We start from the raw sequence: 14,786 nt of genomic DNA, 5'->3' as shown, positions 1-14,786 counted from the left end.
GTAACTACTTAAGAGAAGTGTAATTTGACTTATTGGAAAAGATTATTGGAAGAACATGAAGTGAAAGTTAAAAATAATTTTGAAGGAGTTTGAAAATCCTGGTACATGTTGCAGCCTCATAAATGTGTAAAACAAAAGGATATTAGACACAACTAGGCATTTTGCAGATGTTTTAGGACTAGATGTCGGTTGACTGTTCGCCCTGTATAAGCTGTACCTTGGTTTTTGTGTGAATTATACATATCTATTCCATAGCTAGAAAATAATTGAAGGTTACTTTCCTAGGAAAGTGAAGCTCTTTCAAAAATGAAATCCTTAGGAAAAGTGAATAAATAACTTCCTGTTTTGGGAATAGTTGAGTAGATTAATATACAAACAGGAATATTTAGTCTTTAAAAGTGTGAGAAGGAAGATTAACATTTTTGTTTTATTTTTATCTGATTTCTAAATTTTTATCTGATGGTTTTGACTATGTTCAATGTATTGAGCACCCCAACAGCTTCTAGTGGTACCTTTCTTGTTTTAATTTTTTTTTTTTTGTCAAACTGCTGTACAGCGACATTACAGTTTCATACGTTAGGCACTGGATACATTTCTTGTACTGCTTGTTACCTCCTCCCCATTCCCCCCCTCCCTTTCTCCCCATGAGTTGTTCAGTTCATTTACACCAAACAGTTTTGCAAGTATTGCTTTTGTAGTCGTTTGTCTTTTTTACCATGTGTCTCTCGATTTTGGTATTCCATTTCTATTTCCTAGCTCTAATACCAGTATACACGGTTTCCAATGTACTCAGATAAGATACAGAGATAGTGCAGGTACAACCATAGGAAGGGGATACCAGAGCATCATGAATAGTAGAAGCTACGGTTTCACATCGCATGTTGAAAGTGATTACAACAGTAATATAACGCTCATTTCCATAACATGGAGTTCATTTCACTTAGCATCATGTTATGTGTTCATAAAGGCTATTGGGCTGTTGTGATCCTATGCTGTGACAAGCCTAAACCTGTGCTAATTATTCACTATGAGGGAGACTATAGAGTCCATGTTTCTTTGGGTCTGGCTCACATCACTTAGTATAATTTTTTCCAAGTCCTTCCATTTCCTTACAAATAGGGCAATGACATTCTTTCTGATAGAGGCATAAAATTCCATTGTGTATATGTACCACATTTTCCTGATCCATTCGTCTACTGAGGAGCATCTGGGTTGGTTCCATATTCTAGCTATGACAAATTGTGCTGCGATGAACATGGTTGTGCTGGTGACTTTAGTGTGTTCTTGTTTGTGGTCTTTTGGGTAGATGACCAAAAGTGGGGCTGCTGGGTCATAAGGGAGCTCTATGTTTAGCCTTCTGAGGAATCTCCATACTGCTTGCCAGAGTGGCTGAACCAGTTTACATTCCCACCAACAATGAAGTAGGGTTCCCTTTTGGCCACATCCCCTCCAACATTTGTTATTGTTTCTTTGTGACTTCCAGCTAAAATCCCAAGTTATACTTTGTATTCTTTACCCACTTTGAGGTAAACAGAATTACGTGTATTTGAAAGTAAAAAGAAAGCCCTAGAAGAAAGTACCAAAACTCTGCACTCAGAGAGGAGCCTCAAAGATGTGTCCCTTTTTAACTCTCTTGATTACCTCTAACAGACCTTATTTTCTTATGAGTTAGTTTTGCATTTGAGGCAGCCATACCAATATAGTATAGATTTGAGGCAACTCCAAAAAGAATTGTCAGCAATGACAAACTTAGATGGGAAGCCAGATTTCAAATCACTAACAGATGAATACTTTTCATAGCTTGGTGCTTGACCATTGAGACCAAAATGTGTTTAGCTGGTTATTATTAATTTTTACCAGACTGTGATACAGAGCTGGCAATGGTAGCTCTCCATTTTCACAAAGCAAACCAGCAGGCATGGAAGAAACAGACAAAGGCAGTGTTCAGTATTTGAATTGTCCACTTAGTGTCCAGAGATACACTTCAAAAGCCTCTAAAAGGTTCTTGGCTTTTTGTCTAGAATAGACAGAATGCTTGAGAAAGTCCCTTTAGTTTTCTGTTTCAGTTGACACTGACATACAGGGTCAGATTTGTCCCAAAACACCATGTCAAAATGCCTTTTCTTTTTGTGGTTCTAATTGGAATTGGGTCTCAGGAGGGTCAAATTTAGAGCTCCTTCACTTGAGAGCCCCAATTCAATGCTGCCTCTTGAGTTCTGTAAGACAGCCACTTCAAGTTTGTTCCTACTGACTTTTGACAAATGACCTTGCACTGACTATGTACCTAACAGATGGTTTTTGTTTTTATTTTGGATTCATGCCTCAAGTATGCTTTTGCCCCCTCTAAGCATCTTAGTTTTGCTTTGTTTGTTGACTCTGCCTTGGCCTTGTGTATGCATTGGGTCCGTTTTTCCAGAAGCATTTGTTAGTTTCTCTCTCTCTCTCTCTCTCTGTTTGTGTGTGTGTGTGTGTGTACTTACATCTACCATGTTTCCATAATGGTGCCTGCCTTCACCATTTCCATTTTGTGTAGGGAACAAAATGGGACTTTGAACCACTGAATGTTTTGTTTGTCTTTGATGACGATGATTCCCATTTCTACTGGGTATTGTAATAGCTGACCAACCACGAGAAGCTATGGTATTAGCCTCTTTCATGGATTGATGGACTACTTCCTGTACACTGAGACCCTTGAAAAGATCAGTTTAGTGCATTCATTTTAACCTCATTTCTATACCATTTTCTATACAAATTCCCTACAATTCCTTTTTGGAAAGCTTTGAAACAGGAAGCTTTTAAATAGATTTGAAATTGTCTCATACATCTGAATTTAGTTACTGGAATTTAAGTACCTCACAGTGCCCTTTTAAGATCCTGTTGTTTTAAAGCCTGAGAAGTAATTTATGACTGTGAAAATAGAAGTGATAAATTAGAGACCAAATTATGTATTGCTCCCTCCCGCCCCACCCCCAGCCTGAGGGATAAGAGTGGAGGTCAGACAACCAAAGGTTGTTTTTCTTTCTTGGTTTTGTGGTGTTCTTGGAAGAGAGGAATGGTTTCTGACCCCTGTATTTGAGAATGCCAAATGACTCTTATTTTCAAGTGCTAGGAAGTTTGATTTGCTTTATGCTACTGTGACCCCAGTTGCTTAAAAAAGGAATGCTGTGACTGAATGATATGGATATACTTAACACCGTGAATGTCCTCCCTGCCCACCCCTGGAATACTTTGAGTGATATCAGAGTTGCCTTTTTGATCAGTACTCTCCAAGTATACCAGGGAAGAAAAAAAGAGGCCTAGACAGTGTCTAATAGGATCACTTTCCCCTCTTACTAAAAGATACATTTAGCAGGCCCCACTCCCTTTTCCACCAAAGAAAGAAGACAGACTGAATGCAGACAGGATTCGTTCTGATTGGAATCTCAAGAGTAGGGAAATTAAATTAAAAGAAGAGAAAGCGTTTTGGTATACTTACTGCAGTTGACAACACCATGGAGTTTTCATTCCTCCGGGAACAGCCTTTCTAATTTTCTGCTGATGATAGTTTCCATTTCTTTCTTGTACCTCCTTATTGATGGCAACTGGGAATGCTTTCTTTCCCAGTCTTGTGGAGTAGGTGTCTTTGTGTTCTTGCAAATAAGGCAACTGGAGGATGTGGGGAACTAGACAGTTGTTTAGCCAGGTCTCCCACTTTGTGTGGGTCTCACATTCACACAGCTACCACCCTACAGTGCCGCAACAGGATCCCTGGGATCTTCACTCCCCATGGAGCTTGCAAACAAAGTTTGTATTTGTGTGTTCAAATACAGTAAGTGTGTATGTGTGTGTGAGTGTGTGTGTGAGAGAGAGAGCGAATTCTCGAGTGGTGAAAGATATCAAGAAAGTGACTTCTGTATATTATACATACACTGTTTAGGATAGTTGTTTTGTCTGGCGTATTTTGTCTTTTTTTTTCTTTTTGGCAATCCCAGAGCTTGAAATCAGTGTTTCTTGTGCAGCTCAAGGTAATATTCTATAGTATTACTCAAGTAATACTCTACCATGTGAACCACACCTCCACTTCCAGCTTCTTTTTCTTTTTTTGGCTGGTAATTTGGAAATAAGATTCTCTTGGAGTTGTCTGCCTAAGCTTGCTGGAGACTACAGATCTCAGCCTCCTGAGTAGCCAGGATTATAGGAGTGAACTACTAGTACCCAGCTTTCTGTTGTATTCTTAAAGATTCCTTTCCATAGAAATTGCATCTTCTCCCTGGATAGCCTTTCATTGTCATTCACATTTAAGATCTATTGAATCAAGAATTCTTTTCAGGGTGGTAGTAAAAAAAAACCTTGCAAATTATTATTTAAAAAATGTTTCTTGCTTCCACTTGAAATTTTTGTTTCCTTAGGTATATTAGTGGGTAATATCTCAAGAGCCTGAGTCATGTATCTGTCGCCAGAGCCTTGCCTGCATGTTCTTGTGCTTTTTAGTAAGTTTTCTTTTTTTTGTAATTTAGTTATTTTTAACTTTTTGGTTATTTATTATTTTACAAATAAGATCTCCTATTATGTCCATGATTCTGTGATTTATGCTTCTTGCATGGCAAGGATCACAGGCCTGTATCGCTATTTCCAAATTTTATTGAGTGACATGTGGATCTCATGAACATTTTTGTCTAGGCTAGTGAGATTACAGGCAGAGACCCCACAACTGGCTTATAGTAAACATCAAGCATTGTTAACCTATAAGATTAATGAGTAGTTTTATTTGTTGTAATATATTTTTGAAAATTCAAGTCTCCCTTTCATTTTTACTCTTGGGTAAATTGTACTTCCTTTTGACTAGAAAGCCATAGATTTTTTCCCCTTGCAAATGACCTATTCCTGTAGAACAGGGCTAGAGAAACTTTTTCCTGCCAAGTGCCATTTGGATCTATATAGCATCATTTGCAGGCTATACAAAATGATTGATTCAGGCAGCCAATGAGGAGCATATACTGTCCTGTCATGTATCAATTGATTTTTAAGGGCTTCATATGGTCTGACGGATTGGGAACAAAAAGATCTTACAGTATAGAGAGTTAGAAAATATGATAATGCAGCTTTTCTAAACATATACATTTAATGTAGGAATGTCAATAGGGAATATTGAAGTAGAGCTAGACAAGCATCTAATGAAGTGGAAGTTTCTGCTCGTTTAGGATTTGAATTTTAAACATAGAAAATCCATTGTAACCGATATCTTTTTATCTAGGCTAACTTAGCTTTCTTCACTGGATAATTACAATTTATTTAGAGTTGGCCCACATAGACTGATATAATCAGATTAGAAAAAAGTTTACCATCGTCCAGAATGTCTTTTGAAGTATAAAAGACCTGATATCTGAGAGTCAGTGAGTTTAGCTAGTCTTAGCATAATTAAAAGAACAGTGCTTTGTGAATCTTAATGTGAGACTTAATTTCTAGTATTTATAAACTTCCAAGGGCCAACTGGAAGGATTCTTGTAACCATTTAATACTATATTTTTATTTGCTGTGCAGTGCTGTGTATTGAACTCAGGGACAAGTACTCTATGATCAAGCTAAATTCTCATCTCACTTGCTGTTACTTGCAAGTATCTTCCCTGGCTTGCTGTACTACTTGAGCCACACTTCCAACTCAGCTTTTTGATAGTTAATTGGAGATAGAAGCTCATACCTGACTTGGTTTCAAACTCTATACTTCTTGAGAAGCTGGGATAACAGGCAGGAGCCATCAGTACCCGGCTACTTTTTCTATTTTTTTTTAAATTGAAGGTAAATTCATGTAGGACAAAATGAACCACATGAAAGTATATAATTTCGTGATACATTGCATGATTGCAATGTGAAAATTTATACATTAACATATTAAAATTCCTTTTTTTTTTTACTAAGTGCTAAATTAGTAACTGATATCCTTTCTGCAAACTGTTTCTGTTGAGTTAAGGACGTTTACTAAATGCATCAAAATGTTCATGGTCTACAGCTTCTTAATGTTCAACTAACAAAATAGGAGTCAGGGAAACAGATTGGTACCTAGTGAATACTTCTCTCCCATATCTTTAAATGCTTCAAACAAGCTATGTAATCTACAGAGTAAACAACTTCTTTCACAGGAAATTCAATGATAAATTGTTATTTAAGTCACCCAGAGATCTAAGATTAATCATTCACACCGCAGAATGTTAAAGAGTATAATTATATATGTAACATATTATGATATTAAAATTTCTTATTAGTCTGAAGATGTCAGTGTCAAGTATGTCACATAAAAAGTTTTTCCTACTTTAAAAGCAATGTTCCAAACTTACATAACTGCTCATTATATTAATGATAATTATTTTTGAAACTTCCTATTAAAACAAATGAGATAGCTGTATGACACTTCTTACCACATCTCTATATTTATTTTTATTATTTTTTTAATCTCCAAGACTGAAATAGAGCTTCTTGCTATGTAATATTTCTGAGCTTTTTCCAATGTATAAATTTCCTATTTTCTTGACAGTCTAGAAATTATGAGCCTAGTTGTTACTCATCTCAGAACCAACCTTGATCAAAAAAAGCTCAGGGCAGGACCAAAGTCTCAGGTTCAAGCCTTGTGACCAACAACAACAAATTACAGAAAAATACATAAAAGTGTGATTATTGAGAGTATTTAATGGCCGAATTTTCTGAATTTTAAAATCACAGCAACCAGTTTCTTTTATTTCTTTATTGTCAAAGTGAAGTTGAAGTAGAGAGGGGTTAAAGTTTCATACATAAGGCAGTGAGTACATTTCTTATCCAACTTGTTACCTCCTCCCTCATTTTCCTCCCTCCTGCCCCCCTCTCCATTTCCCTCTGCCCTTGAGCTATACAGTTGGTTTACACCATATAGTTTTGTAAGTATTGCTTTTGTATTGGTTTGTCTTTTTATCCTTGGTCTTTTGATTTTGATATTAGCAACCAATTTCTTAAAAGTAGCTTAGATAAACTAGAGACCACAGAGACAATCACCCAGAGGTCTTTGTGTGGGCACACACACATGCACATTCCTTCTTTCCACAGGGAATCAAGGAGTCTGTAATGAAAGCTGCAGTTTCCCTCTTTCCTATTATTTTTTAGCACAAAAATCAATGAATAAGAACAGGGTTGCCTTTCTTAAACCCACATACAGCATGGCATTCATCACTGTAAAAAGACTTTAATTAATTTAATTGCTGTCTAATGAAATGTTCTTTTAGACTTCAGGGTGGGAAGGCAGCCAGGGGGCTTGAACTCAGAGCCTAGATGCTACCCTTGAGCTTTCCTGTCTATGGCTAGTGCTATACCACTTGAGCCACAGCTCCACTTGCAGCTATCATTGTAGTTTAGTGGAAATGAGTCTCATAGACTTTTCTACTGGGGCTGGCTTGAACCACAATCCTCACATCTCAGCTCCTGAGTACATAGGATTACCGGTGTGAGCCACCAGCTCCTGGCATTTAGACATTTTTAAGACCCCTCATGTGTGCACTCTGCCAAGTTTTTCCTTATTGTTCATGCTTTAACACCACCTCAAACCCAGTGTTGTGTCCCAGAATTCCTAATTGCTCACTAGACCATCTCAATTTCTACCTTTGGGGCTCTTCTTCCTCCTGCCAGACAGGATGTGTTTAAATACTGCCTAGATCCCTAGTTGGAGCACATTTTCCATCTGAATAGATGTATTGAGTATTTTCCATCTGAATTGATCTTTACGGGGGTAGTTCTCCCTTTCCACTAGACTTTAACTTCCATGGTGTCTTTCCTTGTACTTGGTATTGGGGACATGTTCAAGATACACTGGTTCAGATAAAAAGGAAACTTCAGTTGAGCTCGCACATCCCATCTGTCTGAGCCCCCACAGGAGTCCTACAACCCTCAACCATTGCCAGTGTATCCATCCTGACCTTGCCCAAAAGACTAGTAGAGTCTGGGTTTCATGGGACAATGAATAGAGCAATGTCCATATCCATATTCCAACTACCGGTATCCATTACAGTATGTCTTCAGTAAAGGAAAAATAGACTCACTGGTTCTAGGGTTCATCTTGATGATTCCATTAAGAAGGAAAGTGTCAGTACCCGCCCAGGCTCACCATGCCTTGCATTCTGAGTGTCAGCTTAAGAGACATGGGAGCCAGGGCTGACTCTTGACCACCTGGCCTGGCTTAGATTCCCTATTAGTGAGTGAACTCTCTTACCATTGGTCTTGTTAATAGTCATGACCTTCAGGTTTCAGTTGACTCTCAGTGAGGCTCATGAATCTCAACCCAGTATAAAAAGGCAGCAATGAGTATGAAGTCTGAGTTAACTTTCTGTTAACTCCAAGCTGACCAGAAAAACCACCTCCATCTTTCTGGAGTTTCCATGCTTCCCTCCTGTAGGACTGTCTCCTGATCTCTGGTCTGTGAGTATCAGCTGCTGTATGTCATCGCTATATCTCTGGGGGCATCTTTCTGATACTTGATTACTATAGTATAAGCAGGAGAAAAAAATAATATTTTACAAGGCTGCTCACATCTCTATCCATCTGCATTCATCACATTTCAGTTTTTTTTCTCAAGTTGTTAGCCTTCCTGGAGGTATTTTTTTTGGAAGGACAGCTTGGTCTCATGTCAGCTGGGAAATTGGAATTCTTCTTCTCTTCCAGTTTAGAAAAAGTATCTTTCTAGATGTTTTTGGTTCCTAGAAATATGAATATACAAATTCTTTATCCTGACCTGCATCTTCATTCCTCTGCTGGTACAAATAAGCAGAGGGACAATTAAGAAAATGATTGCTACAGGGAGAAAAAGATATGAAAAAGTAAATACAAAAGACAAGGAGTGTAGATAAAGATATCAATGAGACCCTGGGAGACAGTGGCTCATGCTTGTAATCCTAGCTACCCAGGAGGCTGAGATCTGAGGATCCTGGGTTGAAACCAGCCAGGCAAGAAAGTCAGTGAGACTCTTATCTCCAATTAACCTCCAGAAAATGGAAAGTGAACCTGTGGCTCAATTAGTAGAGTGGTAGCCTTGAGCAACAGAAAAGCTTAAGAAGGCACCCAGGCCCTGAGTTCAAACCCCACAGACTGACAAAAAAAAAAGACAGCACTAAGGTCTCAGCCACATCTGAAATTTTGTGTTCAATGTTTACTGCCTTTCTTAGCTGTATACATTCAGGAAAGCTCCTAAGAAGCCATGGAATCTTATAAATGATACCTAAGTAGAGCCTTCTGGCCTACAAGTATAATTTGCAGCAATTTTTCTTAGACTTGGCATTTGCCAGTACTGGAATTTCTCAGCCATTCTTATGCTTATTCATAGTAATTTTATAGTTTGTCTTAGCAGTTTAGAACTATCACATTTTATGCCATTTCTCAATATAGACATGTGCATTGTTTTCTCTCTTCAACTCTGTAAAATTCACATTTATCACTTGCATATAAAAGGATAATTACTGGAGTGACTATATTAAAGTTTATGATAGAATACAATAAACTGGTAGTTTTAGAGTACCTATGAGGCTGGGGATATGGCCTGCCTCTTATACATGAGGCCCTGGGTTCAATTCCCCAGCACCACATATACAGAAAATGGCCAGAAGTGGCACTGTGGCTCAAGTGGCAGAGTGCTAGCCTTGAGCAAAAAGAAGCCAGGGACAGTGCTCAGGCCCAGAGTCCAAGCCCCAGGACTGGCCAAAAAATTAAAAAATAAAATAAATAAATAAATAAATAAAAATAGAGTACCTATGAAACAGAAACTACCCATTTATGAGCCAGTTGAAAATAGTCAACAAGAGCTAAAGCTAAATCTTTTCTACACTTCATACTTGGAGCCTGCCCGCCAGTGTCTGACACCTGCGATTCTTACACTTAGGAGGCTGAGATCTGAGGAATCACTGTTTGAAGCCAACCCAGGTGGGAAAGTCCATGAGACATTTGGTCTCGAACTAACCACAAAAACCTGGAAAGGGAACTGTGGCTCAAAATGGTACCTTCTTTTCTTAACAGTTCCTGCTGTTTACTGAAAGTTATTCTCTTTACCTAAATATTTTTACTTTCTATAATAATGTTTCCCCATCTGGTGTCTCTTAGCTAGAAATCATTCCATCAGCTTCTAGGAATATTTTTTCTTTCTTTTTGCACACACATGCCCACCATGCTGGTTATGTTGTCATGCGTGATATATTTTAGGCATACACAACCATAGTCATGTACAGTATGGATAAACTCAGCCTATTTTCATTTTTCAACATAACACGTATCTTTTATTCTAACATGATTTGTTATTGAGCTCCTTTGACCCTTTATAAGCAAAATAACTCTTTTCCTGCATGCACCATGTAATCCTTAACAATGAACATCCGTTGTCAGTGATAATAGCCATCATTGGCATGTTCTCTCCACAAATGTGTGTGTGTGTGTGTGTGTGTGTGTGTGTGTGTGTGTGACCGTGTCCATGTGTGTGTCTGTCTGCTCCTAGGGCTTGAAATCAGGCCTGGTGCACTTTCTCTTCTTTTTGATCAAGGCTAACGGCCTACCACTTGAGCCCATAGCTTTACTTCTGGCATTTGGGGTAATTTTAATGGAAATAAGTGTGTCACAGACTTTTCATCCCTGGGGCTATCTTTGAACATAGATCCGAAGATCTGAGAAGTTAGGATTACAAGTGTCAGCCACCAGCACCAGGCTATAGATTATTTTATATACTTTTGTAGTATAATTAATGATGCAATGGGCAAGTCTGTGACTATCATTTTGAGTCACTTGCCTCTATAGACTTTTTGGGGGGAGAGTTACTATTCCTCCTACATTTATAGGCTTGCACTGTGAATTCTTCCTCTGCTCATCCCTTAAGCCCAACATTTTCCTCGGCCCTTTGCCCTGGGTATGTCCTTTCCCCACTGTCTTCGGGTGACCTCATGTAGCCATGTAACTCTTGAGTGTCATCTCACTCCACTTTTAAGTGTGTATCCAGCTTTGGCTCCCTGACATAGCTATAAATCAGGCAAATCCCCACCCACATCCTCATCTGCGGTATCACCTGTTTTAAAAACCTGGTCAGAATCCCTGTACTGTTAGAACTTACTTTGGCTGTCTTTCTAGGAGTAAAAGTTTCTATGGGGTGAGAAAACTGCGATGTCAGAGGGAGCTCCGCTAGGGCTCTGCTTCTCCTCCACCGTCTTCTGGTCGACCTCCCCATACTCTTTTAATATGTCCAGTGAGTGGGAAGATGATCCAATGACTGTCAACTTTCTTTTGTTGCCGGCATACTCTGAAAGCTGTACCTCCTACCCATGTTGGCATATTTCCTTCAAGTAAACACTTTTAGAAAGTGTTGTGGTTCAGCAAAAATTGAAGCAATAAGAAAGGGGTATCTTAGGATCCTAACTTCACTTCATGCAATGACTGTTTCCTGGGGTTATTCAGAATTGATATTCATTATTTCTCTTTTATGATGCTTTTATTGTGCTTGCCTAGCTTTGTGAGCTGAGCCCATGAAGTAGGTTTTATCTGAGCCCTATACCCTCTTGGTCATAGTGTGCTTTGACTTTGGTATGTAGTGTAGCCTAATGGTAACCCAGAAACTCTCATTCAGGAAAAGGGGAATAAAATTATTCGGGTACTGTAAGTATCTAAATATAGTCTTCTTAACCTATGATTGCATGACTTTCCATACATGTTTGACCTTATGAGATCCTGGTCATGAAAATAATTTCCTTTTTCAACTCATAAGAAATGAATAGCTCCCCTCAAGAAAGGTCATGCTCTTCAGTAGGTAAGGGGTCATCTGGAGGGAGGAGTGCCCCAAAGTTCCAGAAATGGAAAAGGATCCTAGTTTTTCTCTTAGTGTATTTACAGGGCTGGGAGTTGAGTGTTCCATCTTACAAGGCTCAAGTGCACAAACATCTTATACCTCCTGTTGAGTCCATGTTTGCTCTGGATTATACTCCAACCTGCTAGTATATGGATTACTTGGTATATGGATTTGAGCTGTACCAAATTATATGTAGGCATCCAGAAGTTTCTGTTACCTCCAAAGTCCAAAATGTGCTTGACAAACTTCAGGCTGTTCTGCTTCTTGGTGCCAGGTGTAAGATAGAGTGCAACCTACCACTGATTTCAGAGGATGTTTGCAAAGGCCCAGCCCACTGGTACAGCAGGACCAAACCTTTGGGAAATACCTGCATTCTAACCTGTAATACTTGTATGTCTTGGTAAGTGATGTAAAGTCTTTATGAAATGCTGTGGACCCAATGGAGTAGAGAATGAGAATCAATGTACTCACAAACTTTATAAATACATGTTTATACCCACAGCATGACTTTATGTGAAGGCAAACTTTTGAGCATGGCAAATAATTGGTTACCCTTTACTAGCCCACTGTCTTTGTATATCTTAATATCATTTCATCGATGTCATAATAGAAAAATAAAAATAAGACATGGAAATGCTTAGTTTCAATGGATTAAATTTTTGTGCCACTCCTGGGGCTTAACTAAGGGCCCAGGCACTGCTTGAGTTTTGTTAAGAATAGTGCTCTGCCACTTGAATCACAGCCTCGCTCTGGCCTTCTCATTGGTTGATGGAGATCAGAGTTTCAGGGACTTTCTTGCCTGGGCTGACTTGCAACAGTGGTTCTCAGATCTCAGTCCCCTGAGTAGCTTGGATTACAGTTGAAAACCATTGGTATCTGGTGGAGACTATATTGTAGTCTCTCACTTTGATGTTTCTTGCCTAGCATGTTTCCTAAAGTGTCCACTTGAAAGCATCTTTAATAACTGTTGCCACACACACGAACCAGGGCAACTGCAATTACATTTAGGCATGGGTGTAGTGGATCAATTTTATGAAGTTCTATATTGACTTAAACATCAAGTCAATATGTGTAAGTTTCTTCACTGAAGTAATAGAATTGCTTTAAAGCAATTAAAGCATTAAAATCTTAATATTGCATTGAGCACCTTAAAATTTATTATCTGTGGTCCAGTTTTGCAGCTCTTTAGTAGGACTTGCCATGTATAACTGGGGACTGAGGTCTTGTTAACCAGCTCCACTGACTTCTTATCGCTTCCTGATACTTATGGTATAATGCACTTGCAGTGAACACCACCATTGCTGCAAACTGCAGAGCTCCTTTCCAAGTCCACCTTTGCCCAAAGAGAAACAGGCATTATTGAAGCAAAGGCTTTTTGGATCTCATTTTAAGTAGGTAGTGGTTGACATTCTGTAAAGGGATCCTGCATAAGTCTCGGACTGTGTTGGGCTCAGCATCTAATGTTTATTTACTGAAATTCTAGAAATACCAGATAAAAATGATAGGAAATAACTTTCCATAGTCTCAAAAGGTAGAAGTGAGCTTTTATAGGTCAAGGTATGACTTTGATGTGGCTTTGTCTCAAATCCATTTGATTTTCTTTGGACTCTGAAACATAAGTAGGTCGTTCATACATATGAATTTTGGTCTCAGTTAATCAAGGTGATCTAAAAGGTAAATGCCCGCTGTGGAATCCAGTGAGAAGGATATTGCCTTCTGAACTAGAAAAGTTACTGCTTTATTCAAGCATCTCTAGTGAACAAAGAGGAAATATAAAGACATAATTACAGAGGCTGACAAGTTCTAATCTCAGCCATTAGCGAGCTAGAGAGCCAGAAAAGCTGAAGAAACAATTTATTGTGGATACAAAAGCACAAGAACCAGGGGATCTTGTGATGAGATTCTCACTTGGAAGCTGCTTGGGAGACCAGATTTCCAAGTGGTGAAGATGGATATCCTAGCTTAATGTCCACTTATAATAGTTTATAAGGATACATCTTTTTCAAGGATTCAAATGCTAGTGCCTTCCTGATACTGGCTCATGTGGAGAAGTGTTGACCATCTCTCTGGTTGTGCCCTGGCCTAATTATATAAATTTACTTGTAACACTACCCAGCAGTACTGTTGACTTAATTATTGTCCACCTTGGAACTTCAATCCCATTTTCTCCCTGAGGCAGGGTATATCTCACAGATACAAACTTAAGAACATGTTGATAGAATTTGGGTTGTGGACCATGATTCTGAGCACTTGCTCACACACAGCAGTTCATAATTGGGGAGAATCCTGGACAAAATGAACTTGAATGGGTCAGAGATGGCTGCGCAGCTTCCAGTAGTATAGTCTGCAATTTGGAAGGTTCTGAGGTTTATAAACCTTTTTGTTAGTGATATTTAAAAGGATCAATACTACAAACTCATCTACAACCAAGTTTTACGCTTGTATCACCCAAGAGCTTTATCTCAAGAATTCTGTAGATGGTTGGTTTAGGAGAACACAGTGAGTTGGGCCGGTGTTCTGGGGAGAGCAAAATAGTAAGGGAAAGCAAAGACAATGGTGTGTACTGAGATCACCATTTAGGGCAAAAATAGGGAACCTGTGAGAGACAGCAGCAAATAATCCTGAAGACTAAGTGGTCTACAATCAAGGTGGTGATACCTTCTCCTGCCTTTCCACCCTGTGGACTGGTGAAGGCTGTCTGTTTATGCATATTCCTGTGATCCCAATATAGATGGAAAAATGCTACTGAGCATTTCCGAATGGAAAGGCATTTGGTTGGGTTTTCCCTAAATGTGCCCTCTTTCTCAGTATGCTCTGGAAAAGAGATGGCACAATCATATGGAGCAGTCTCTTTGGAACAAAGAGAAGTTCATCAGCTGCATTCCAAAGAGCAATTTGGTACTCAGGTTGTTACAGATGCAAAGGGGCATCTTTAGTGGCTGTCACAGGAAGGAACACAGAGAAGAGATGTTTGAAGACA

Source organism: Perognathus longimembris, chromosome 16 (genome assembly GCF_023159225.1).
Source record: "Perognathus longimembris pacificus isolate PPM17 chromosome 16, ASM2315922v1, whole genome shotgun sequence".
Taxonomy (NCBI): Eukaryota; Metazoa; Chordata; class Mammalia; order Rodentia; family Heteromyidae; genus Perognathus; species Perognathus longimembris.
The sequence above is the reverse complement of the archived record's forward strand: the minus strand, read 5'-3'. Positions refer to the sequence as shown.